This window comes from Vicugna pacos, chromosome 4 (genome assembly GCF_048564905.1).
Source record: "Vicugna pacos chromosome 4, VicPac4, whole genome shotgun sequence".
Lineage (NCBI taxonomy): Eukaryota > Metazoa > Chordata > Mammalia > Artiodactyla > Camelidae > Vicugna > Vicugna pacos.
In genome coordinates, this window is record NC_132990.1 from 7,417,489 (window position 1) to 7,442,697 (window position 25,209).

Here is a 25,209-nt window from a genome sequence, read left to right on the forward strand (position 1 = left end):
GAAATGGTCCTAAGCAAATAAAATCCACTGGAGACCTGGTAGAGCCAAACAAAAATCACTCTGTAGGGATGCTTCCACATTCCAGAGACTCCTATAGGAAAGAAAATAGCCCCACTGAAGATGAGCTCACAACCAAAAATGAAAAGCTGGTAATAGGAACCTATCCCCCATGAGAGACCCAATAGGTGCAGCACAAGAATACACAGAAATATCTCAAAAGAGATTTCAAAAAAACAACAAAACAATACCCAAAAAAGTACATGCTAACTTCACATAGCTGAATAAGCAAACATGCTTATTAGTATGACCCAATCTAGAAAGGCCTTCATTCAAAGACCACTCCCCTTCTAGTGTTTGAATTTCAACTTTTAGTAAATCATTTCTTAATATGAAATATTTTCTTCTTTCAGCTTTCCTTTTAAAATATGCAAATACTCCTGAGAAAATTAATACATGTTAGCCTTACTCAAATTTCAGTATTTATTGGAATCATTCGTGGAGTTCTTTCAAAATGAGCCCTACTCAGTGAACTTCTGGTTTAAGTGAATGAATTTAACATGGGACCCAGGAATCTGTATATTTTATTAGTGTTCCAAGTGATTTCCAGGGCACAGTGAGGATGGGTTTGAACTGCTGACCAAGCAGTCTACAATACAAACTGTTTAGGGGCTGGTAGTCAGCTTGTTGAGAACTTTTAGTTAAGAACTGTATACTTTGAATTAGAATAACTTCATTTATACAGAGCTAAATATGGTCTATATTCTTCTACATACATACCCTTTAAGTCATATTGACTTTCTACCTTTCATTTAAGATTAGATTTTAGCATATGGTTACGGTTATTTTAGTGAAGTAAAAAAAGAAGGAATATGAAAGAAGGGATAGTTGCTAAGTCCAAAGTTAAGAATTAAGTAATAGCAAGGAAGCATTGTGTATCTTTACTGTGTCTGCCTCAAATACAGCTTGGGGTGTCACAGACATTCACTACTTGCCAGGTATCCATGTGCCCTTCCACATTTTCAAACCTCCCTTCAGGGATTGTGGCCAGGGGCTAGTTCTGGCAGCGAGCAGAAGTAGCATACATCACTTACAGAGCTAACCCTTAAGAGCTGTGTGCAACTCTGCCACTCTGTTCCTCTCTCCCAAGCATGGGGGTCAATTGCTCAGGAGAGTCACCTAAACCCAACCAAGATTGCACGAGCCATAAATAAACCTTTGTGATGTTAAGTTTGCTGAAACTGGGGGGAGGGTGTGTTTGTTACCACAGCATAACCTAGCCTAATACACTAATCTATAAAAAAGGGAAATAGGTAAAATCTTGTTTAAAAAATGGCCTCCCATGCCCAATCTAGTGGTTATATTTTTCTATTTTCCACCACTGCTCCCAACATCTTTAAATTACTAAAGATGCACTGAGATCCAAATAAACTCCAGGATACTACTTATTCATTTTTTTTTATTATTTTCCCACTTCCTAATCCTTTAGGCAGAGTTTCATGAAGTGTGTGTGTGTGTGTGTGTGTGTTAAGATGTTGTTTTTAGGAAGCAGAAGATCCTGATATTACTGGTCCATGCCTGAGGAGAATAATACAGGCACTTACTGGCAATGCTCACATTTTACTGACCTCTTTAGAGCTAGTTTCCTTCTAGTGTAAAGAGAATAGCAGAACCAAGCAGATGTTCTGGCCACTCTGCAGCTGCTTGATTTACAATGTGACACCAAATTTATGAAATCAGCTGGGGGACCCCATGGCATCCTAAGGTTTCAGGAAGGGAAATTCACGGGTTTGAGTCAATCCAGGTTCCATGTTGTCAAGTGCTCTGCAATGGGAAGTTGCTGTGAGTTTCCCAAAGGACAGCCATGGATGCTAGGGGAGGGCAAAGAATGAACATAAAGCAACGTGCTCCTTTCCTTGACAGGACCAGTGGGAGGGACAGGAGGAGGAGGAAGCATGGAAAGGGATCCAAAGAAGAAAGGAAAGAAACCTCATTTTTCAAACTGATACTTTCCCCTAAGTTTACTTCCCAACTCCCAGCCCAGGATGGGGAGGGTTCAGGAGCCATCTCCACCACCTGCCCGGGGTCTGTGCGGGAGGTTGCACCATTCACTCCACATGTATCCTACTCTCGCACTCACAATAAAAAATGGGGTCTCTGTGGGCTGAAAAGAGGTCTGGTTTGGAAATTAGAGAGCCAGAGAGAACCAAATAAATTTTGACAACATCAGGGTTGAGAAACCTATCCTGAGGCAACACACTTAGTAATCTGTAATGATGTTTCAGTGCAGGAACTTACAAAGTCACACTCTTAACAATCTGTTGTTTTCTGCTTCTAAGTGGAGTGCATAATAATTGCATTTAAAAGGATGACTTTCAACTTCTCCCTTGCTTTCAAAAAAATTACAAAATCATGGGTCATGTTTGCCAGCTACCCTTGTGATAAAAACAAAAACAGAACCCAACTGTCCCCTAGGCATTGCAACATTTGTTGAATAAATGAATGGATGGATGGGTCAAGAGGAAAAGGTAACTTGGAGAACAGTGGGAAATGCAGTTTTAAATATGTTGAGTTTAAGATGCTAATTAAAATATCCTATACTAGACTCACAGATCTGACTACTTGAAAATTTAAAATTCTGTATACCAAAGGACATCACAAATAAAATTGGAAGACATGCAACACATTGGAAGAAAGTATATAGAACATACTAAATGAAAGATTATTATCTGACACATTTAAATACATTTCCTGAAAGTCTTTAACAGTTAAATGAACAAAGGCTATGAACAGTCAATTTGCAGAAGAATTGTAAATGTCAATAAACAGATGGTAAAATGTCAGTAAAAAGATAGCTAACTTTATTAATAATAAAAGAAATGTACAACCAGATATCAATTTTTTAACCCATAAGTTGGACAAAAAAAAAAAACGTAACATTGATGATTTCCAGTACTGAAGATGCTATAAAGAAACAAGCATTCTCATTCAATGTGGAAGAAGTATACATTTTAAAGTCTCTTGTATGTAGAGGGGAAGCCATGTGGCAAGAGTTCTCACAGTTTTAAATGTGCCTACACTTTTAACAATTTCACTGCTACCAACCTATCCTAGAGAAAATACACATGTGCCTGAAGAGCCTGAACTAAGAAGCTCCTGACCGCTTTGTTTGTAAGACGGAAAACTGGAAACAATCCCAACACCTATCAACAGCGGAGTGATTACGTATATTACGGTATACCCATTTAAAAACGTTTTATACTGCTGTTTAAAAAAAGAATGTAACAGATTTTTATAAGCTGATATGGGAAGATCTCCAAATCAAAAGCAAGCCAATTGGTAAAGTATAGAACATTTGAGCCCATTAAACGACCGGAAAGATATCCACCACACTGTTAACATTAGCATGATGGTTATGGGAAAGGTGCAGGGGTTACTTTTATATTTTACTACAGCTGTTTCCATATACTCTTTACAATAAGGAATTTTAGGAGACAGGAAATTGAAGGAGTTTAAGGCAAGAGAATCCATTCGACTTTGTTGCTTACAGGGGCAGAACACTATAGCAGTTAAGATCATGGGCTCTAGAATCTTACTGCCTGGTTTCAAATTCTGTTCACTCTGCTCTACTTATTACTATGTGAACTTTGGGCAAAGTTTCTAATCCCTTGGGCCTCTGCATCCTCATCTTCAGAGTGGGACTGGTAGACTCCACATAAAAGTGATATCCTATAGGATTTGTCCTTTTCTGTCTGAATTATCTCACAAACACTGTAGGCTATCACTTCTAACTGGGATCTAAAAAGCCTAACTCATAAAAACAGAGTAGAATGGGGGTTACCAGAGGCTGGGGATAGAGAAATTGGGGAAGTGTTGTTTAAGGGTACCAAACTGCAACTAGCAGATAAATAAGTTCTGGAGATCCAATGCACAGCATAGTGATTATAGCCAACAATACTGTATTATAAAGTTCACAGTTGCTAAGAAACTCGATCTTAATTGTTCCTACCACAAAAAAGAAATCATAATTATGTGATGTGATGAGATGTTAGCTAAGGCTACAATGGTAATCATATTGCAACATTATAAATGTATCAAATTAACATATTGTATACCTTAAACTCACGCAATGTTATAAGTCAATTAAACTTCAGCTAAAACAAATTTTAAAAATAAATAAGTAAGGTGGATTTGGTAGTGTTCCATATGTACTAATGTTATTATTAATATTGCTTATAGTGACAACAGGTTAGGTTATATTTCCTTCTCTCAGTGTCCAATCACAATAATTAGTCTAGCAATGAATAATATTTACATAACAAAATATCATAAATTTTGATTATTTTTAACATTCAGAATGAACATATGGACAATGCATGGAATAATGAATCATATTTGTGGAACAGAAAACAAATGTTATTAATATTGACATTATAAAATTAATGTTGCATAGAATACAAACTTGTGGTTGCCAAGGGGGCGGAGGGTGGGAAGGGATAGACTGGGATTTCAAAATTGTAGAATAGATGAACAAAATTATACTATATAGCACAGGGAAATATATACAAGATCTTATGGTAGCCCACGGAGAAAAAAGTGTGACAATAAATATATATATGTTCATGTATAATTGAAAAATTGTGCTCTACACTGGAATTTGATACAACATTGTAAAATGATTATAAATCAATAAAAAAATGTTTAAAAAAAAGTAATGTTACACTATGGAAAACAGTATGCAGATTCCTTTAAAAAAACTAAAAATAGAATTATCCTATGACCCAGCAATCCTACTCCTGGGCATATATCCAGAGAAAACTCCAATTCAGAAAGAACACCCCAAATGTTCACAGCAGCATTATTTACAATAGCCAAGACACAGAAGCAACCTAAATGTCCACAACAGATGAACGGATAAAGAAGATATACATATAGAAAGAGATTATCATACTAAGTGAAGTCAGTCAAAGAAAGACATATTGTGTAATATCACTCATATCTAGAGTCTAAAAAAATAGTACAAATGAACTCATTTACAAAACAGAAACAGACTCATAGATATAGAAAATAAACTTATGGCTACCAAAGGGGAAAGAGGGAGAAGGATATATTAGAAGTTTGGGATTAGCAGATACAAAGTACTATATATAAAATAGATAAATAGCACAGGGAGCTATAGTCAATATCTTGTAATAACCTATGATGGAGAAAAATATGAAAAAGTATATATATATATATATATATATATATATATATATATATATTCAGATATATATATATATCTGAATCACTATGCTGTACACCAGAAACGAACACAACATTGTACATGTACATTCATATGTATACATATGTATCAACTATAATTTTTTTAAATGGCTGTTAAAGTCATACATATAACCAAAAGAAGAATTAAAAGGAATAACTAATTTAAAAACTGGGAAGGTAGGACTTACATTTGTTAATTTAGGTCGATTTAGCTGAAACATTTCATAATAGAAAATACTAGATCCTATCTAAAGTTGATAAGTGAAGAAATAGAGGTATATGCATTTTATTCAAAGTATGAAGCTGTGCATCAGAAACACTAAAAAATCAATAGTTTAAAGAATGTTCTTCATGGAGAAACATGAGAGAAACTTTTATTCTGAAATCAATGTCTTGTCAAGTAATTTGAATTTTGTAATATAATGCATTGTTTTCATGATATTGGAACAATAGGAGGCTCTCACCATAATGCAGGTGTGGTGTGTGTGTAGTCTGTGTACACAAATTCAAAGATGAGGAATTATACCCAGATTCAATAGATGAGGAGTTATACCCAGAAATATGATAGCAGTTGCTGTCACTAGGGAAGGAAGGTGGGAGACTGGTGGACAGGCATAAGATGAATAGCTTTCACTGAATTCCTTTTGTATCTTTTAGATTTTGTACAATGTGCACATATCACCTCCCTTCAAAATAATAATTTTGTAAAGCCTCTGCCTTTCTATAACATGGCTCAGCCCAAAGAGTAGAACCCTAAACTTCCAAACAAAAGTGTTACCTGGGCTTGTACCACTCTCTCAAGTTCCTGTGCCCATACTACTGTTCCTCCTCTGTCAGCCCCACCTGAATCCTCCCTCACGGCCACCTCCGGAATTCCAGGAAGGACAGATGTACCACCTTACAGAGGGCTGTGAATTTACATTTGGACTGTCTAGTTTTGCAAAACATTACTGCTAATATCAATGAGGTTTGTTGCCTACATTCATAATTGAGAAAAATTCTGTGTTGCAGTTAGAGGTTAGTGAAAATAAACATGTAATTGGTCCCATCTGTGATCATGGACACCTTAAATTTTATCTGCAGACTTGAGCTGAAGACCCTGATCTAGACCCACATGAACCCAGAATTATGAATCCTGTTTAAGATGGACTGGTTGGTCTGCACTAAGAAGTGTTTGAAGTGTTAGACACGTTTTGAGAGCATAGAGAAGCTACATGTCAGACTAAAAAGGATTCTATATTGACTCAAAGACAATTATATAAAAATTCAAAATAACAAATCTAGATTTTTACGGATTAAAATCTATTTTAATGGGATGTGTAGCATATCTCACAGTTTTGAGCAATTAGAATTGTCATCATTCATTTTACTTCCCAAGACTGGTGAGAAGTGATTATAGAAATCAAATTAGAGATATTTTGAGCTTTTGACGAAAATTTACTCCTTTAGCTGAATGGCCTGTTTTATGTTATGTGCACAGGGATGTCAATTAATGTGCCAGTCTGTATCAGTTTTAAAATATGGCCTTAAGTTTTCTGACATTCTTCCTATCCAGATGTGGAGGTCTATGTCCCCTCCCCTTAAGTCATGATTGGCTGACGACTATTGACAAATAGTGTACTATAGAAGTGAGGCCACGTGACTTACAAGCCTAAGTCCTAAAAGGTTAAGAAGTTTTCTGCCTTGTTTGCTAAAAAACCATGTGAGATTCAGACTATCCTGAGGCTTCCATGCTGTGTGGAAGCTCAAACCACATGAGGAAGCAATGTGTAGAACCCCAGCTGACAGTCCCAAATAGCCCAGGTTCCACATATGTGAGTGAAGGAACCATCAGATGACTCCATCTCCCAGACATTTGAGAAGGTCCCCAGAGATCTCTCAAATATTCCCAGCTGAGTCCCCAGTCACAGAGAAGCAGAGTCAAGTCATCTCTGTTACACTTAGCCAAATTCCTGACCCACAGAATCCATGAACATAATAAAATGACTGGATGTTTTAATACCATGAGGCTTTGAAGTCATCTGTTACACAACAAAGGTAACAAAAAGTAAAGTCCATTATCTAAAACAAGAAGAAGCTGATGGAAAAGTTGAAGTGGTTACTAACTATATAGATATAATGACCAGACACTAAATAAGACACTAGTAGAAATTCATTAAATTGTTCTAAAGCAATGAATTAGCCACAGGTCAGGGGTCAACCAACCATCTGCCACAAATATTTATTATTGTATGTTACTTCTGAACCAAGGTAATGAAAAAGCTGACCCTTCACCACCTTCTTTCCCCATCCACCAGTTGCATGCACAGGATTCCAAGGCTTTGATGGCTGAGCCATGAGGTGGGAGGAGTCTGAGTCCCTGAACGTGGGAGAAAGGCAATCCACTTTCAGAGACACCCACACTGGATTGTTACATGGGTAATATGATATACTTCTGGGTATTACTGAGGCACTGGAATGTCAGGGTTCATTTCTTATAGCATTCAGCATTACCTCAACTGATATAGTCATGATAAATAACAACTCACACCTGACCTCCAAGTCAAGAAAATAATAAGCAATGGTAAAAACTATGGAGAATCTAAAAACATCAGTCACAACTCAACCCCCTCCAATTTTTGTCATGTAGAAATGTGAAACCAGTTGCCAGATGTTCCTACCTATTTGAGAGAAGCTAGAAATCATATTGTTACATGTAGTGTTCTAATTTTTAATGGCTTACTCCCTTAAAAAAAAAATCTCAATGACGCCAAACTAAAACACACCTTCAAGCCCATTTCATCACATTGTACCTCTCTGGGCTCTATACCAAGATCGGCGGGATCCCTTTATAATGCTGGTATTAGATGAAAGAGCTAACCTCTGTTGAAGATTATCCCTGTCATCAGATATTTATCCCATGTGTCACATCCTCATCAGAGTTACAATCTCAGAGCAGCTCCTCTCTTTCTCAAAAACAGCCTTCCATTTCAACAGAATAAAGTTCTTTTTAGCTCAGCATTCAAGGCCCTCCACAATCTGGCCCTAGCCTAATGTTCTTCAGCATCTTTTTCCAGCTGCACTTTTTTCATGTTCTTTGCCCTTCCATGTAACTTCCAAACTCTGTGCTTTGCACATTTTGTTCCATAGAACAATTACACGTCATTGTTCAAGGTTTCTCTACTGGACAATACAGGGGAAGAAGCAAGAAACTTGTGGAATTAAAGAAACCTCAGCTAAAGCTAGAGTCAGGACAGGCCTTGTAGGGGGAGCACTCACACCCCACCATGCACTGGTCAATAGCTCTAAACAGGAAGAGACAAAATCTACATCTCTGACATGAAGGTGCCTTTACTTTACTACCCAGCAAGAAGAAGAAAACTTCCCTCTGCCTCTCGACAGACAGCTCAGCCAATCAGAGACTGTAGCAGCCCAACCAATGAGAAGTCTTTATACTTTGGATGCCCAGCTTCCTCCAATGATCTCTTTAGTTATCACAGCCCCACCCAACTCCCCCCTTTCCCTATAAAAGCAAGTTTCCTTTCCTTGTTCTCTGAATTTGCCTCTGATCCACCATAGTTTGCACTTCTTGAATTGCAATTCCTCTGCTATTCCCAAATAAGCTCACTTTTGTGGGTAAAATAACTAGCTATCATGTTATTATATTTACAAACCAAATAGCTTTGTCCTCAGAATCCATGACACTTGTTGAGTGGCTTCAGCCAAGTCACCTAAACCTCTCCAAGCAGCCCACCAAGGAGCCTGAACATGCCAGGTACTCCCAGCCATCTCTCCAGCTAGTTTGGGGGTTAGCAAATTCTTTCTGTAAAGGGCCAGATAGTAAATATTTTCAATAAATAGTAAATATCCTCTATAGAGTGGTCTTAGCCACTGCACAGTGAAAGCAGCGTTAGTCAATGCATAATCAGTTGGGCATGGCTGTATTCCAAGAATTATTTACAGACACTGACATTTGAAATGTATTTAATTTTCATGTGATGAAATATTTTTCTTGACTTTTTTCAACTATTTTAAAAATATAAAAACCATTCTTAACTTGTGGGATGAACCAAAACAGGTGGCTGGCTGGATCTGACCCATGAGCTATAGTAGTCTGCCAACTAGTTCACACCCATGTGACCCAAACCTGGCCAATAGGACCTGTGGGAAAGTTTTCTGGAGTAGCCCCCTGGAAAACAGTCCTCCCTATTTAAAAAGACATTGGGAGGAAACATGCCTCTTCTTGGGCTGGACATTGTTGTATCCCTACTTAACGGTCTCTTGCATCATGAGAGGAAAGCCTGATGATGTTACCATCAACGTCAAGAATGTTAAGGGGGGTGACAAATAGAAAGATCTCGAATTTTTTGTTGATATGATTTAGCTGCCAGAGCAACCCTGAAACCATCTGACCCCAGACTTTATTTCACGAGAAAATGAACCTTCCTCACAGTTTAACTGGTGTTCCGCAGTGGTGTACCACGTAGGGGGAACAATAGGGCCAGTCTGCCCCGGGTTCAGGCCATAAGGGAAAGTGTGGTCCACAAAGAATTTTAAAACAGTAATAAAACCAACTAAAAGTCCTTCTGTTTTTTATTATCACTAGGCACCAGCAATTCTAAACCTTGCTGGTGATAAAAGACTCACCATTGTCCAGGCCCACCACTCCCATGGCTTCCCAATCTTGGTATCCAACTAGTATTTCATAACCTGCAACCAAGAGCTTCCTAAATGATATACAGGCCCCAGCACCCAGCACGGTGTCTTACTTTTATAAACCATTTTTTCTGAAATGTTGAAGAACCCATGATCCACACACATGCACACGAGGCCACATAAGAACCCATGCATTCTACTGACTTAAAAAAAATGAAGAGTGTCCTCAGGTTTCTGCCACTTGACATTTCTTAAACTGACAGTGGAATTATGAGGTCTCCATCCTATTGTGGCCTCACATGACTTTCTAATCACTTCTTAAGGCCTGGCTGAGACAGTCCTAGAAAAGGGTGCATGTGATTGATGTAAAAAAGAGAAGACTCCAAACTTAAAATAACTCACTTGAATTGACTCAAGAAAAGAATAATGTTCCCAAATAAGAAAATCAGCCCAACCTAGAAAAATGTGGCCAAATCACTCAGGATTCAGAACCATACGAGGTGGTGGTGCACAGGCTGCTGGAGTAGGCACAGCTCCTACCCAGGGTGCCTCACTCTTGCTGGCTCTACTCCGAGACCCCAAACCATTTCACCAGGACTATGATTTAGTATGTCCTACAGCCGTTTTCTATAGAAAATGCATGCACATGATTTAAACATCAAGCTTTTTTTTAATTGAACTACAGTCAGTTTACAATGTTGTGTCATGTATAGCATAGTGATTCAGTCATACATATACATACACATATTCCTTTTCATTATAGGTTACTACAAGATACTGAATATAGTTCCCTGTGCTATACAGTAGGACCTTATTGTTTCTCTCTTTTATATGTAGTAGTCAGTATCTGCAAATCTTAAACTCCTAATTTATCCCTTCCCACTCCCTTTCCCCTCTGGTAACCACAAGTTTGCTTTCCATGTCTGTGAGTCTGTTTCTGTTTTGTAAATAAGTTCATTTGTGTCTTTCTTTAGATTCCACATATAATTGATATCACGTGGTATTTTTCTTTCTCTTTCTGGCTTACTTCACTTAGAATGACAATCTCCAGGTCCATCCATGTTGCTGCAAATGGCATTATTTTATTCTTTTTTAATGGCTGAGTAGCATTCCATTGTATAAATATACCACAACTACTTTATCCAGTCATCTGTCGATAGATATTTAGGTTGTTTTCATGTCTTGGCTAAAAACAGACTTAGCATATGATCCAGCAATCCCACTCCTAGATATGCATCCAGGGGGAACTCTAATTCAAAATCATACATGCACCCCAATATTCATAGCAGCACTATTTACAATAGCCAAGCTTTACTGTTCAGCAAGGTTCTTTCTCAGCTGTATTTTCACGGTGCTATATAATCACAGGCATACACTTACGTATACACATTCATACATACACACATACGTTCACACAAAAACACATATGTTGACAAATAAATATGTGTGTACAGATGTACACACAAATGCATATATGTATACAGATGCAGCACACAAACATACACACATATGCAAAGACACACTTGCATACGCAAGCAATGCATATACATATCTATACACAGACATTAACACAAAGACACACACATGCACATACACACACACAACACAAGTACATGCACAGACTCATACCCCCAGCACCTGGACATTATTTGGTTTAACTTAACATAGCAGAGTTAATTAAGAGCAGCTCAAAACTCAAACCAAACTGGTTTGAAACCCGGCTCTAACTCTTTCTAGCTGTATGATCTTGGACAAGTTATTTAACTTCTCTGAACCTTAGTTCTCAAATATAAACGAGAATAACAGAAGTCCCTCTCTGATAGGACTGTTATAGAGATTAAAAGAGATGATGTTTATACGTGCTCAGCACAATCCCTGTCCCTTCAGTACTGAGTATTTGTTGTTATTTTTATCATCACCATCATTCTTTCAGTCACATCTAGGCAACCACATACAATAATCAGGAGTCAGACTTGAGGCAGTGCATGTGGTTACCTGGTTCAACGGGCTTTATGTGGCCCCACCTACCAGAAGTAGCTAAGGGCACACTAGCCAGTGGCAGAAACCTGCCCCTGCCCCCAAGCCTCTGCCCTGGCCTGTCCTGCCTCCTGCCTGCTCAGACACACGTGTGGGCAGGGGAACTGCTCTGGTTGAACCTGGGGTCCAGATGGTAGGCCCAGGGTCCCGTCCACAGGCCCATCTCCTTGCACGTGGTGTCTATTAACGTGCATTTCCAGGAATCAGAACAAGTGATTCTCACTTTGGAAGGTGGAAATCGCTTGACCTGAAGGTTGGGTTAGTGCTGAGCTCGAAGTTCTCAGGGCTGCAGCAGGGTAGCCAAGCAGGAGGACACGTAAGGCATCACCATTGTGAGACCAGACACTCAAGGAGAAGACGTAGACACCAGCAGAAAAGCACAGCTCAGACTCAAGCAGGGTCCACACCAGGGAAAGGAATCAAGGGAATGAGAGAAGAAATGGTGAAAGTCAAGACAGATGGTGATGATGGAAAGGGGAACAAGGACATTCTCCTGGAAACATCTTAAAGCTGGCCTAGAACTTAACCAGAAATCACCTACGATCAAATGCGCCCCTCTCCCAAGAGCACATGCAAAAAGTTGCTATATTTTCCTATTACTTCTTGAACTAAAATTAAAAATAGGTTAAAGAAGGGTTGATTATTAACTAGGCCAAAACATCTGCACCTTAAGCCGAGATCTACAATAAACAGTCTGCTGCTATCTTGCCTTCCAGGAGAGCTGCTGTCTAAAAGTGCAGAGAGACATACACCAAAAATAGTAAATAAATAAAATAAACAAAACAAAATTCAGTGAGACAAACTTCAGAACAAATTTGCTCCATCTGGCCTCTCGAAGGGTAATAAGGATTGTTACCATTTTGAAATTGCCTTAGTGCCTTCTATTTATCCTAGACTGCTGGCTTTCCGGAAATTTGTAAACATTTCATGTTTAACAGGTATGGATAAAATGTTAAAACCCTACAGCAAAGTATTTTTTAAATTGAAGTATAGTTGTTGTACAATATTATTTAAATTACAGGTGTACAATATAGTGATTCACAATTTTTAAAGGTTATACTATCATTTATAGATATTATAAAATACTGGTCATATTCCCCATGTTGTACAATATATCCTTGTGGCTTATATTATACATAATTATATATATATAATATAATAATAATATATATATTACATTATATCCTTTATACCTGACAGTTTGTACCTCTTTCTCCCCTATCCCTACGTTGCCCTTCCCCTCTTCCCACTGGTAACCACTAGTTTGTTCACTATGTCAGTGAGTCTGCTTCTTTTTTGAAGAATCCAATCAAGCCTAGGATTGGCCCGAGTTTCAAAGGTGATTGTGACACATGTTGCCCTGCCTTGGAGTTTATCTGGGGCAAAGAGAATTGTTAAAATAATGTTAGCCTTCAGTCTCCCTGCAGCAGAGTAAGAAATACTTATTTGGTTTCTGCCCCCGTACCTGAGACAGAGCTCCCCAAACCCTTGTAATTCCCTGACTGATAAGGGTACTAGGAGCTTCCTTTGTTCTAATAGTTAGTCTTTGACCGTGGTTTCTGACACAGAGCCCTCGTAATTTCCTGGGTGATAGGACTGCTTTTTGTTCTAGTGGGGTGACTCTTGGTGACGCAAATGGGGAACTGATCACCAGAAAGACCAAACATGATTAGAAGCTTGGAACTTTAAACCCTACCCCTCCCACCCTCTTAGAAGGAGAGAGGGGCTAGAGATTGGGTTAGTAATCATTCATGTTTCTATGATGAAGTCTCCATTTTAAAAAATCTCCAAATAAAGGGTTCAGAGAGTTTCTAGGTCGGTGAACAAATGGAGTTGCTGGAAGGAGATGGAAGCTCTGTGCCCCTTTCCAACTCTTGTCCTGTGCATTTCTTCATCTGAAACACCCTTTATAACACATGTACATAAATGTACCCGAGTTTTGTGAGCAGTTCTAGCAAATTATCGTACCTGAGAGGAGGGTTGTGGGAACCCCCACCTTAGAACTGGCTGGTCAGAAGTCCAAGTGACAACCTGGGATTTGCAATTGGCATCTGAAGTGGGGTCTGCACTCTGGGCAGTTAGTGTCAGAACTGAGTTAAGAGATTAGAGTAATTTCTACTGAGGATATAAAATGAATAAAGATAAAGTTCCTGTTTTCAATGATTATAAGCTTAATTGAGAATGAATCTAAACTGAAGAAGTTAGGAAGATGTTGAGATTCTCAATAAATTGAGAGTTTAGGGCAATATATAAATACTTTCAAGCAGTTTAAAAGTCATCAAATTATTTGAACAATTAAAAGAATACCTAATCCATGAAACAATGTTGAAATAAAAATTTTGTAAACACCTAAAAAAAAAAAATTGAGTTAAACGGTGGGACACCCAGTCAGCGTCCACAGAGAACTGGAGAATTACTTGGTGTAGAAAAACCCACACATTTGGTGTCAGGAGTATTCTGAAAGAAATTTAAAAAAAAAGTTTTTTTTTTCTCTTCTTTTATTCCTCGAATCAACTAGCAAGTCTACCAACCCCTCCCATTCTGAGGAAGACTTCCAACACGGAAAGGTGGAAGGAGGGAAGGGAGGGAGGGAAAGAGGGAGGGAGGAAAGAGAAAGAGAATAGGGGCGGAGACAGAACTGAGCTAACAAGGTGTACTTATAACCACTGTTTGAATTCTAGTCTGTTTTGTCCACCCTTTGATGGGTTACAGCTAACTGCTACAAATTCTCACCTGGACTGTAATACGTATAATATATGCAGCTTTACCTGACATTTTTAAAGTAAGGAAACTGACACCCGCTGGTTATCACATTAAACACTCAACTCTAACGTGTCTAAAAGGCCTCATTAGAGCCCTGTAGGACCCTGATTTGAGGCCTGGCTTGGCTTTATAAAAATACTTCTCTCCTAATCCTAACTCAGGTGAAGGGTAAAGAAATGCTCTTAGATGAAGTTTACTTGGTATTAGCAAGCTGACCAGTGGGGAGGAGGGTTTCACAAAGGCTTTAGTGGGGTTTTTTGGTTGCCTTTTTTTTTTCTTTGAAAAATAAAGTTTTCCGTCTCTCAAAACTTTGCCTAGTTGGACATGTATTTCCCCCTTTATTTAAACCCTTATTTTTTTCCCAAGGAAATTTAATTTAAACAATGTGTTATTATAATTAAATAAAGGACTCAGCCATACAGACACCAAAATTCTTGCTTGAAAATAAATCTTTCCTGGCTTCCAGGATTTTCAGGGAATTTTTAAAAGAACTGTGGCAGCTTTGAGCTAAGAGTTTTCACGGAGCCAGGGTGAGAAAATTAACCAGGAATTTATCATCTGAACATGTTGTGTGGAGCCTGAGGTGAATGAAACGCCTCTCCTTATCCTCATACATTCTGACCAGAAGTATGGATTAAGCAGTGACATTTCTGAGAAAACTCAGAAGCCTCAGCAATCCTTCATTCACAGGGGGTCCACAGCACAGTGTTACCACATTTATGGAAGAGCAGCCCACTGTTCTGTAAATCCCAACACGTAGTAAATGCCACATGAAAAATTTTGTGGGAGATTAAACTGTGTTAGTTTATCACCAGCAATGCTTCATCCCAGCCACTGACAACCAAAATGATCGGTTGAGGGTTATTCTCCAGGAAAAATGTGAAGTTTTCCATGGAAACACAGGACAGAATGAGGATGCTTATAGGTAACTGAAAACAATAAAGACCATCTCAACAGCAAAGGACTGAATAACTTCCTGGGAGAAGATGAGACAAAGTATCCTCCAGTGCACCAGGAAATGGCTGATTATTTTCTGGATTACAGCAACACTGTCCCCATGACTATGGGGTAATTTGCCATATGCTCAACCAAGGGCAAAGAATTCACACCAGTGTCTGGTTCCAATTAGGTGTAAGAATCCACTGGGTCAGCCCTGAACAAGGCCATCTCTCAGATACTGTCAACAGTAAGGCAGATGGAGATTTGGAAAGAGAGAAGGAAGCAGAGACCACAAGGAGCTATGTTGAAAACAAACCTAGTTCCCTTCCCTCCTTGGGATAGTCATCTGGATGGCTGGATGTCCTCTTCTAGATAAGGCCATGTCATTTCCCACCCTGACACATGCTGCCACTCTCATTTTATTTCAGTTCAATACTAAAGATTAAGGAATTGACGAAAAGCTCACTCATAGGGCAGAGGACAAGGGTCCTGTATCATCACTCATCACTAATTAAGGAAGGTCTCATGTCCTGGTGGCCCCAGAGGGCGAGGGAGAGTATGGAAGAGCAATACATAGATAGAGTCATAGCCCAGAAAGATCATTCAAGATCATGGGCAAGAAAGCCAGTCAAGCAAAGTTATCAGTCCACAGCAGGGTAAGGAACCCAAATGAAGGTAGGCTAAACAACCAGTTCAGATAAGAGACAAGTGAAGTGAGCAGACTAACAAGGACTGGATGCTATTTGCCAAAACATGAGTATTAATGGATGAAACAGGCTCAGTTAAAAGAACTATGCAGGAACAAAGATCCCCATATAGTCAGCCTTTAACAACAATAATTGATAACATTAATTAAGCACTTACTATGTGCCAGACACTTTTCTAAGGGCATTATGCATATTATCTCATTTCAACCTCTAAACACAGCTCCCTGAAGTAGGTACAATAATCACCATCCTTCTTTTTTAAGTGAGAAAATCAAGGCACAGAGAAGATGAGTAATTTGCTAAGTCACCCTTCTAGCAAGTAGAAAAGCTGAGATTCAACCCAGGCAGTTTGGCTCCACAGTCTGTGAGCTTTAATCAACAAGCTGGGGGGCTCTTCAGGGTTTACGGCCCAGCAAGAGTCTGTATCCAGAGCTCACAAGACATTTGAGGCTCAAACAATACTCCTGCACTGACGCAGGATTACTTTAGAGGTGGGGTGGTTTCCAATCTTGAGAGCAGCACCCAACCCCTCTCCCCAACAGAATAGAACCCAGAGTCCCAAGAGACAAGCCATGCTCAGGAGCAGGGTCACCAGGAAGTTTCTGTCCTAGAAGAACAGGAAGCTGCAAGCATGGGTGGAAGGAGCCCCACGTTCCCTCCTGGACCCAGCAGACCAGAATATAACCTCCTCATACTTACAATGTTCAGTAAAACCCACTTTTGGAGACAGTATTACTAGCAATGCTTTCAGAGGAAAGTCAAATAGAAGAGTTACTTAAGGCATTAAAAAATAAGTGGAAAAGTTGAGCATGAAAGTAAAGACATCTCATAAAATGGTTAATTAGAAAAGTATTTTAACATTATAAACATTTACACTTTGAACATCCCAAGTATTTGCAAAACTTTATTCCAAGAGGAGCCTTAACAGGGGTTTGCAAACTTTCAGAAGCTATAAAAAGACTTTTCCATGTACTTGTTTTTGAGCAGAGCTCAGAAATTGTCTGGAAAACCCAAAATGAGCCATATTTTCCCTCAATAAATGTACCAGGATCTGCCTTCATGTCTGATCTAAATACCCTATTTCTGCTTTTTTATCACACTCATTACCTCCTTTTCATCCAAGTGTATACTGAGCCCCAACTGGCCACTGCCTTAAAGGTCAAGGATACAAAGAGCAATACAAAAAGCCCTTCACTCATGGAGCTTGCATTCTAGTGGGCAAGGCAGACATTAAACACGTGAACATTTGGAATGTTTGTGGGTTGTGGTTAACAGTGTGAGGGAAATACACAGGAGCATGGGATGGACAATAACAGAAGGAAAGGCTGCTTCAGGAGGGATGATGAGGACAGCTTCTCTGAGGGTGTGATATTTCAAACAAAACTAAGAACTATCTCTAAAAAGATAAACAAAACTGACAAAACTTTAGCTAAACTAAGTAGGAAAAAATAAAGAGTACTTAAATAAAATCAAAAGTGAAAAAAGAGACATTACAACTGACACCACAGAAATACAAAGGGTCATAAGAGACTACTATTAACAGTTACACACAAACAAATTGGATAACCTAGGAGAAATAGATATCCCTAGAAATACACAGCCTACCAAGACCGAATTGGAAAGAAATGGAAAATCTGAACAGACCCATAACAAGTAAGGAGATCAGATCAGTAATCAAAAACCTCTCAACAATTAAAAACTCCAGGACCAGATGGTTTTACTAGTGAATTCTGCCAAATATTTAAAGAATAATTAACACTAATCCTTCTCAAAGTCTTCCAAAAATTTAAAAGGGGGAACACTCTCAAACTCATTTTACAAGGCCAGCATAACCCTGATACTTAAGATACTAAAGCCAGATAAGGACACTACAAGGTTTAAAAACAAAACAAAACACTGCAGACCAATATCCCTGATTAATATAATTGCAAAAATCCTCAACAAAAATAAGCAAACTGAATTCAACAGCACAACTACAGTGATCAAAAGAGTATGGTATTGGCATAAAAATAAGACACATAGACCCATGGAACAGAATCAAAAGCCCGGAAATAAGCCCTTGCCTACATGGTCAACTAATATTTGACAAGGGAGCCAAGTATACTCAATGGGAAAAGCATAGTCTCTTCAGTAAACAGTGTTGAGAAAACTGGATTCACATGCAGAAGAATAAAATCGGATCCCTATCTTACGTCACTCACAAAACTATCTGGAAATTGATAAAGACTTATACATAAGAATTGAAACCATAAAATTTCTAAAAGAAAACATAGGGGAAAAGCTCCTTGATACAGATTTTGGCAATGATTTTTTGGACATGACACCAAAAGCACAAGCCACAAAAGCAAAAATCAACAAACTGGACTACATCAAATGAAAACGCCTCTGCACAACAAAAGAAATGATCAACAAAACAAAAAGGCAACCTATTTTGATACAACTGGTCTACTTGATACTCCCTAAACATGCTACATCTATTCTTACTTCCTCCTCACCTTCTCCCATGTGTTCTCTCTACCAGGATTGCTCTTCTCCCTTTCGCTACCTGAGTCCAGCTGGTGTTATGTGTTGATGACATTTTCCAGGGCTGCCTCTATCTACCAGCGATCTGTGAATACCTATAACCCACAGTGCATGTATCACTTACTTGATGCTTGGTATTTACTGCCTTGACTGTGAGCTGACTTTTCAGTATTTATATCCAGTCTATTCAAATAAGCTGTGTACAACTTGAGGTCATCTATTTCTTTGTATACACCTTTGCTGACGGCCAGTGACTAGCCAGGTGCTTCTATACTCTCTTGTAAAATCATGTGGCCCGCCATACTGCATTTGGCAATCTACTTGACTTTCTCCTAAATAATTCTTGCATCCAATTAACATGAAGTCCTACTGTTTCAGATTCCTTTATAGCTCCTGTATCTAATCATCTCTTACCATCATCTCTTCCACCCTTACTCTAGTGCAACCAACTATAATTTCCCACTTGGATTAGTGGAATAACCTTCCCACTGATATTTCTGCCTCCACTATTGCCCTTACAAACCATTCAACGTGCAGGGCAAGAACGGTCTTTCTAAATTGCATATTTGATTATGTCATCCCCCTGATGAAACTTCCTTGGTACCTTCCCATTGCACTTAGCATAAAAACCAAAATTATCTCCTGGTCTCCAAGACTCTGCCTGGTGAGGCCCTGCCCACTTCTACTCCCATTTTGGGCCACTGTTCCCCTAACACCAGCAAAAGTTTCTTCTGCTCCAGAACTCTAATTTCTGCCTGCATATCCCCATCCATGTCTCCAACACGTTTATTCCTGCTCATCCTTCAGAGCACAGCTCACAGGCCACTTCCTCAGAGAATGTGTTCCATCGTATCCCCATAGCCCTGTGCTCATATCCTTTGTGCCTATGACCGCAAGTATGAGTCTATAAAGAATTATGCAATGTGTGATTTAATATCAGTTTCCCCCAATACATCTACGTTTCCAAGAATAGAAACCTTTATTTTCTTGTTCATTCCTTTATCCTGAGCTCCTAGCGCTATGCCTAAATGATAGCAAATCTTAAGAAAGTCTTAAATAAATAAATTCACAGTGTGTGTAAGCTCTTAAAGGCATGAAATATGTCCTATTTACTATTTTACCCCCTACACCTAGCACAACGCCTTTCACATAGTAGGCCTCAAATATGTATTTTTGAATAAATGGCTCTATCTCATAGCACTGGCTTTGTATCATATAAAAGCTAAAGGATAATAAGAAAGTAATAAGTTGGGAAGTTTGAAAAAAGAAAGCTTAAATGATGGAATTTTTTAAAAACTAAACTTTCAGTGCTGACTTATGTCAAGCACATAACTTGTATTTACCTCTACTGCCTACAGAGCTAAGGCTTGGATTTGCATGTGTAGATATGATCTCCAGTTTACCAGTCTTCAAATAAAAAATATGACTCTCCCCTAAAGTTTAGACATCGTCTATGAATACAGATAGGAGTAATTTCCTATGCTGAACATAGCTTAAAGGTCATTCATTGTTTGGTTGTTGAATTAAGTGTTCTTACATTGTTGTACTTACAAAAATAAGCAGGACATTTGTTTTGTGTTATCAGAGAATTTGAATCTTGGCAGCCTCCACCTCTACTAGACGCAGAGCCAGGGTCTCTCAGACATAAGCCACTCCCTGAGACATTTTCTAAAGCTGCATTAACTGCTTCAGGCAAGTTGGAAAATGTGCCAAGAACAAATGGAAACACTTCAGGGAGAAGTGTGTGGCAGTGAAATACCTCGAAGACTAAACCCAAGACTGTGCACCCAAGATGGGAAAGCTCTGGTGGGTGCTGCTAACCTTTCATAGTAATGCTACCTTCATCATGAAGAAGAAACCAGCCGTGAGGCAGCAGTTCAGCGTGAAAGTTTCCCAAAAGGCAGTGCTAATTTGCATGCCTCACTATACGACATGTGTCAGTAAAGAGACTGGTTTGCTGAGGTTAAGTGTGAAAAAAAAAAGTCCTGTCGTTGGTTGCTTTAGAGTAGTGATTCATGACATGTGTTGCATGGAGTATTCACACAGGATGATAAAGAGGAAAGGCGTCCTATAGTCTCTCACCATGTTTGCAATCACATTAAAAGCCCTGTGGTAAAGAAATCTGTTACATCTGGCAATTCCCAAAATTAATTGAATATGGAACCTTTTCCTATATACTACCCTGTTGTCATTTATCATTTTTTTTTTTTTGGCTGCCAGGCATCTGAAGCACCTTCCTACATTTAGGGAATTCCCAACTGTGTGAGTCTTACTGGGAGGCAAAGCCCATCTCTCACTACAGAAGGTGAAAAGGCAGATAGATGGTCTCACCCTGCCTCACTTCATGGAAACCAGGGCCAGTTGGCGGCTTCCCCTGGGATTCTGATTCTGGAGTAAGCGACAGAGAAGCAGCAGCAAGAGAGACTCATTCCGGTGGCTATGATAGGCACAAGGTTCAAAGCAGAGAGCCACTGGTGATGTAAGGAAAGTGTTGTGTCTGCAGGTGCAGTGGCAGTGCTGTCCCCACCAGGCTGAGCCCCTGGCATGATTTTGGCTGTGATTCTGGCCACCTAACCCTCCCTTGACGCCTGACCATTTTCTCAACCTGCTCTTCAGGATTCCCATTGTGACTGCGAATTTAAGAATTCATTCAATTCACCTTCCTGTTTCTGTAAGTCATGCAGGGTCAACTTCTGCTGCCTGTAAATGATCATTTTGTTATTATTTGTCCTTTAACCTCTAGCAGAACTGATGTTTAGCAGAACTACTTTGGAACATGCTGCATTCTCATGTAAGTTGGATACTGAGATGAAAGTATAGTCATTCAGCGTGCCTTTACTAGCTTGGTGACCAGCCATGCTAATACAGCTTCCAGAAGCAATTTACTACTAGATATGCAGTTTATGAAAAAGCCATCTCAGAAATAATGCCATCTCTGAGCTCACCTTGAGATAATTTAATAAGTATCCTGTAGGCACTGCCTTCCTTCCTTTGATCTGACCGTGGTCTCTCTTCCCTCACCCTTCCCTACACCACAATCATCCAGTATTGACCATTCCTCTTGTCCTCACATGTAATCTACCTTTTCTATCTTAGTGCTAAGCTGTGTGAGTTTTGTTCTGATTATATGGGTTGCAAAACTTAAAAAGTGATAATTGTGCAAGACAGAGATGTTTCAGCCAACAGAAGGTTTTAAGCTGTTAAATTTTTTAAACGCTGGAATTCAAGAGAAAATACATCAAACAAAGGTTCCTAGGAGCAAGAATCAAGTTCAAATGGGCCACCTGGGTAGCAACAGGAGTTGGAATCCTCCAGTGTCACTAATAAGGGGCCACGGGATATAAGCATACAGGTAATACAAATGTTAGCACTGGAGATGTATTTTTCCCTCCTTTCTTGGTTGGTAAAAACAGTCTCATATGTTTCTACCTAATAATGTCATTCATATCATGAAGGTAGATGTGACATATTTCTTCCTACTGTGGGTGACCTCTGGACCTCTGCCTTAAATACACCATCATCAAACCTGACAACTTTCCATTCTGTGAATTTTGTCACTGTGATCTAGCATTTCACTTGTGATAATGGGCTGATAATGGATGAAACAGGATTCTCTGTTTGTGACTAAGGGACACCCTGATTTCTGAGCATAGCCCCAGTCGTGAGTACACACTGGGTAACTTCAGCTGACCCTACTCGTACTCCCACCCACGCAGCCTACTGGTTCTTGTAAGAAAATAGGAAGTTCTATACTGGGCCTTTCTAAAAGCTCTGACTAAAACAAATCATTTCTAGCAAGTCCTTAGATTTTACTTTGCATCTAAAATGTATACAATCAAAGAATTTGGCTTATTTGAAATGAAGATACATTGAGACATTAATTAGGATGCTTTTTCCCTTTTCCCTTTATCATCCCTCCCTTGGGCTACAAAATCCATATCTATCTTCTGGGGGTGGAAGGAGGGTTTAGAGGGCCAGAAAGAAAACAGAACAGAGACACACAATTCTTAAGTATAAAGCTCAAAAGCTAGGGGTTGAGGTTAAAAAGAGAGAGAGAGAATTAGAACCTAGATTTATGAGTCAGAACTGGAGTCTTCTCCCTTTCAACTACCCCACCCAGGGTCTGAGAAACACAAGGCTACAGCCCAGCAGGCCACTGGACCGAAGAGGCCAATTCTAAGGAGCAAGTAACAGAAGGTGCACCTTAAGGGCTGGCAGCGGAAAACACCAGCAGGTAGAGACCAAGGAGTGACCCAGGGACATTTGAGTGAATAGCCTTCTTCCTAAAGCTTGACACTAATTGAGGAGCAATGAAGTTTATCAAAAAAGGGGGAAATGCAAAAGTAGCTATTTTTTTAACCTGAAGTGACAGAAATTACAAAAGTTCACAGAGCTTACCTTAAAGTAATGACATCCAGAAAAAGTGTAAGCTTAAGACCAGAAATAAAAATTGTATTATTTAAAAAAAGATTCCATTACTTACTTCTGATCTGGAGAATTGTGAAGTTTGTATCCACTTTACTTAGATTTGCTTAAAGGACCGATGTCTGAGTGCAATCCGATCACAAATGACCTTTCTGATCAACTTGAATTTCTCAAGTCTTCAGAGATTGTTGAACTGGGGAAGAGATGGGGAAAGATGCTGTGGAATGAGGCAGCACCTGGAAAAGTTATGAGAAGTCCAAGTCGGAAGTGAGGAAAGGAGGGAAACGGGAAGAACACAAAGAGGAATGCATCATCATCTGTCTTCTCTGAAGTCCCTGTGGGGACAGATTCCCTCGCTCATCACTTATGCAGGCCCAGGGCAGCACAACAGGGAAAGGTCGGGAGTTTCAGGCGAGTGGGAAGATGTCTTCAGATGATGGAGAAGAGATGGACTGGATGCAGGCTTTGCAGGAAGCATCTAGCCTGCAAATAGTGATTCTGAGGAATTCAAAATTAAAACATTTTCATGCAAAAGAAATATGTGTGGTGAAATGGGCAATGAAACTAACCTTGATACTCCTTCATATTTGAGCTGACAGAGTGATATTATCATCATCGTGGATCAAAAGTCTGGTATTCACTTCTGCTATTGTGGCCCAATTCCAGTACAGGTCATTACGTTCTCTCATCTAACTCCTCCTGGACATCTATAAAGCATGTTTTCCATCCCTTCTGGCCCCTGGTTATTCTGTATTCTACATCTCTGGTACCCAAGGGATGGTGAGCTATGGGTAAGCAGCATTTATCATACACCTTGAGGTCTCTGACTGGTAAGTGCTATAACAGTGCAAACTGATCTTCTTTAGCAAGAGGAGCTAGCATCCATTAGGCAGTCCAAAGCCTTTCCCCTTAGGTATACCTCCCCTTCTTATTTGCGAGTGCTGAATATTTATCTTGATCCTTTCCTACTTCCTTCACTGTAAGCATCTCAAGAACAAGGAGTACGTCCTCTCTTTGGTAGCTTCCAGAGAATTATAATGTACTATGAATCTTGGTGACAGATGAGTTAATCACACATACACAAAGCCGCAGCAGAGTCCTTCCTCCAAAGACCCAACATAAACTCATACCCTAGACATCCCCCCTTATCAATTCTTCTTTCCAATCTATCTAAACTAAAATAGCTGTTAAAAGTAATTTTTCTCTATCAATCTGACATAGACAAAACTACACAATAAAGAGGAAAATACAAAAAGATTGGATAACATGAGCAAGATATGGAAAGGAGAGCCTATAAAGGGTGCCACTTAGTGGGTACCTGTAAACATTCTTGAACGTGCGCTTACACCATGAATGGATGAAGCCATCAATCAGTCCATGAAGGTGTAAACTTAAGGCCCTTTGTGGTTGCAGTGACAGATACCCAGTGAGATCTACAGCATAAAAGGAAATGAATTGGATCTCAGTTTAGAATCCAAGGAAAACCACATCCCCAGGCTGCACTCAGGGCAGGTGTTTGCAGCTAGGCCTCCAGAGCAAAAGCAGTCAAGTACACTCAGACCATCTTTCAACTCGACTTGTCTCCACATATCAGCTTCATTCTTTTTTTGACCCTCTAGGCAAGGTCTCTAAAAGCTCCCAGATGTTATACCTACAGTTCATTCACCACCTGGAGAGAGACAGATCTTAAAGTGAGCCCCAAGTCCACATGACCTAGGAAGGCCCTCTTTGGTTCAGCTAGGGTCAAGTGTGCCCCTGGGACCACAGGATGTCATACCAGGAGAGTGTGGAGGGAGGAGACAGGCTGGGGGAGCTACCGGGTCAAGCAAAGAGCTAAGAATGGACCAGACTAAGAAGGGACTAAGAATGTAAAGCCACTGCTAGTGCTAAATGAGGAGCAATGAGATTCCAGCCCACT

General features: G+C 39.5%; 1 long non-coding RNA gene across 1 annotated transcript in view; it reads right to left on the reverse strand.

Annotated features, from left to right (window-relative positions):
* Window positions 1-23,418, reverse strand: part of LOC140695804 (uncharacterized) — a 59,772-nt gene extending 36,354 nt beyond the window's left edge. The window contains exon 1 of the long non-coding RNA XR_012071628.1: window positions 23,350-23,418. This is a non-coding gene — a long non-coding RNA (uncharacterized lncRNA). The remainder of the gene's footprint in view (window positions 1-23,349) is intronic.
* Window positions 23,419-25,209: the final 1,791 nt, after the last annotated feature.